This window comes from Frankliniella occidentalis, unplaced genomic scaffold, assembly GCF_000697945.3.
Source record: "Frankliniella occidentalis isolate FOCC.00 unplaced genomic scaffold, Focc_3.1 Scaffold146, whole genome shotgun sequence".
NCBI lineage: Eukaryota > Metazoa > Arthropoda > Insecta > Thysanoptera > Thripidae > Frankliniella > Frankliniella occidentalis.
Window position 1 is genome coordinate 377,555 of NW_026267273.1, and position 3,746 is coordinate 381,300.

Sequence of the window (3,746 nt, forward strand, 5' to 3'; positions counted from 1 at the left end):
TCTCTAAAGCGGCAGCACGGCGCACTAGTACGCGCGCCCGGGTCCCGTGAGTGAAAGGGACGGGGGGTAAGGAAGGGGGTGGGTGACGGGGTGCGTTAGGGTTGGCAGCCTGTAATCGGCCCAGAGAATAATGACCCACTTGGGCCTAGTAGCAACAGGCTCTTTCTCTCTCTCAGTCACTCTCTCTCTCTCACACACTTTCTCTTTCTGCCTCTCTCACTCTCTCACTCCGTTGTGCCCCAACCCTCCCCGCAGTCGACAACGCCGCCTCCACACTGTAAGTTTACGCTTGAAATATTAGTCCCCTCCACAGCCCCCCTCCCCGCGTGGCCTTGACTTTGTCCTTGCCTCGCATTCCTCGACCTCCCCCGCCCCGGCCACCAGATTTATGGTAATTCCCCCCCGACTGCTTTGGGGGACTCATTAGCGGGGGATGCACTTCATCAAGGACCGCGCCAACGGCGCCAATAAGCCAAAGTGAACGACGTGTACGCGTCGGCTCTGGGTGGGCTGGGCTCGGGGGCGACGGCTTGGGGGGGCTAACGAGGCTCACGCGAGGCGCCTCCACGGGACCACGCGACTGGCTAATAAATGATCGTCGCCTTTGTGGACCGCAGCATCGCGACGGCAGCGGCAGCAACCCCCCCGAAAAGCACCCTTCTCTCCTGCCAAAAAGCCAGAGGGGAGCGGGGGGCTCTCACCGTCCAGGTAGGGGGGGGGGGCCACGGACGGAGCAGCAGCGGCGCGTGATGACGCTAGAGAAGAGAAAAGAGCAGCCCCGTGATATCATGCTCGCGTTCCCTCCCATCTCTCTCTCTCTCTCTCTCTCTCTCTCCCCCCCTCCCCCTCGATTTCCCCTACCCCTACCCGCTTCATTTCTGAGTACAACCCTACCCTCGCGTTGAAACCCAGCACAAAGAACAGGGCTTTGAACAGACATCAGCAGACAGAACAGAGCAGAGCAGTGCGATAGCGGTTTTCGCCTCGCTCCCTTCCACTGAAACAACACTCGACGAGACGGTCGGAGGAGCTACACGGTCGGCCCGGGTGGGTGAAAGCCCACGAGAGAGCGAGCGAGGAGAGAGCAAGCGGGAGAGCGCCTGCAGCGCTGGCGGGTAGGCCACCCGCGCGGGGGGCGCGCCTGGCGGGCCGGCCTACCCCAGCCAGGTCGGGCGCTCCCGGGCCGGAGAGGGTGGGAGCCGCAGGGAGCTTCACCCGATACGACTTCCTGCCAGCGCACACGCCCCCGCTGGAGCTACTACTCTCTGTCTCTGTCTTCTGTCTATGCTCTCTCTCTCTCTCGCTCTCTCTCCGTTTCTCTCGCTTGCTCTCTCTTTGGCGGATGCGCGCGAGGCAGTACGCACAGTCGCACAGTGCGTTCCGCGCCGGCGTATGGCCGCGGCGGCCCGGGCCGGGGAAAGGAAAGCTTTGAGATTCAAGTCGTCGTCACACCCGGCCGGCCCCGGCCCGGAGCAGCCCGCTGCTGGGCCTAATGCCCTGCATGGCGATGACTGCCGCCCTGGGCGAGGCCCTGGCCGCCCCGCCCGACTCTGACTTATTCACACGCCGTCGTCGCCCAGTCTCTTTGACGGCGCGCGAGAGCGCAGGCTGGCCGCCGCGGCCCCGCAGCACCAGCCGAACATTTCCCCTCCCTTTTATTTGTTTTCATTTGTTATTTTCATCCCCCACCCTCCTTTTTTGCATTTGGTATAAAACGTGAGTAAAATCGAACACCGAAGCGGCGGGCGGTGGGACGCCCAAGAAGAGCTTCGCCCGCGCAAAGTGAAACGGGACGACAGGCGAACGGGAGCAGTCGAGCTGCAGCATCATAAACCCCAATGGCAACACCGTTTCGCAGAAGCCCCCGCCCCCGCCACCTTCGACGGCCAGTCCAGCCCCAGCTTAATTGGACCGTCCCCGAGACCGCCGCGCCAGGTCGGCCCCGGACCGCGCACAAGCTCTGCAGTACACTGCACCGCCCGCCCGGAGCCCGGAGCAGGGTCCTGGAGCGTCCCCTGTAAGGCATGGGGAGAAAGGCCCTCCTCCTGGAAAGGGTCGGCCCCCGTTCCGAGCGGTGTGGGCCAATTAGAGGAGATTAAAGGGGCCCCCTGGAACGGAGAGGGAGGGGGGGGGGCTCGGGGACGGTGGGCACGGGAGGACTAGGTCAAGGGTGGCATTTGAGGCAGTTGGGGTGAAGGGTACCACTCAGCCCCCACCACCACCAGGCTGGCTGACCAAGGCCCACAACCTGAGACGGCAAAGGGCAGAGGAGAATGGCGGGGGTGGCCAAAACAGACCGGGGAGGGTCGCCAAAGAGGTGAGGCCTGCGGTGGAGCAATGAGAGGTCCCGGTACGGGGAGTTAATAATTCAAAGAAATCAGCGAGCATGCCAAAGCACACCAACGAGCACTGCTGAATTATTCACAGAGTGCAATAATCGAACACGGAGATTATGCGTCAACCCAATCCACTCCGTTAAAATGCTGAGTGCCCCAACTCGGCCCGTGTTATCCCTGGCGGATAAGGCTGTCCCATCATTCTCTGCCTCAACCCTTTCCGCGAGCACACACACACACTACACAGTGCAACATATTTTGCTTAAATCCTTGCTAAATCAGGTACAGTAATGGTATGCAAATTTAATTCATTCGCGTTTGTCCCCCTCACCCCGAGCCTCCAGCCCACCAGCACCACCCGATTGAAAACGTGCTGGAATTTTTAGTAGTGGGCGGGTCGGGCGAGACCAACGCAGCAGGGTTGAGGCCATGTCGGACCATTCCCAAATTAAACGAACAGACACTCTTAACTCCACCAGACCCCTTCCAAAATAAACGAGGCGCAAAAAAATAAAAAAAGAGGCCCAGCTTGAAGTACTGGGAATTCAAACCCGCGAGGCACGCGGAGCGGGCTTTCCTCGGTGAACGTGATCCTCGACTAAAACAACAACAGCGCTCGCTTCAGAAAACACGTCCTCTCTCTCCCAGCAGCGATTGTGAGATGAATAATTTATCGGCCTCTCATCACAAGCAGCGGCAGCAGGCAGGAGGTAAGTGTAGGGAGGGCCGAGGACCGTCGAGGCAGGCTGCTGTTTGCGCTATGCGTGTTCTCTTCTTGCTGGTCGGCCTGTCAACCCCCCCCCCCCCCCCCCCTCTCTCTCCACCTCTCTCCACCTCCCCCCAACCTGTCCCCTCCATCTCTGGGCCACAACCCCCTCAACCATTGCTATTGATTAATACCTGCCACCACCGCCACAACCACCCTCTCCGCTCCCCTTCCCTCTCACGCCTCAGCACACAGACACTCTCTCAAACCTGGCAATTTATTTATGTGCGAAAAAGGTGTATCCTCCCCTGAATATAAGTCACTATTTCCCACACAATACAGAGGACCAGCAAAATTTTATTCGAGTGAGAGAGCGTGGAAAAATCGAGAGCGAGAGAGGGGGAGGGGGGAGAGCGAGGGCATACGAGCGAGGGCGTACGAGCGAGAGCTAGAGAGCGAGAGGAGAGAGGGAGAGAGCGAGAGAGCGAGAGCTAGAGAGCCAGAACGAGGGGTTGAGAGAGCCAGGAAGTAAGAGCGAGAAAGCCAAAAGTTCGTTTTGCACGCTGAGCACTTTCTTTCTTCGCATCACCGCGAAACGGACAACAAGCCCACGCCGGAGTTTAAAGACGAAACTGTAACAATTTTCTTTCTCTGCTCTTTTCTTTTTGCGATACTCCTGCGGGGCAGAAATGAGGACAGAACGA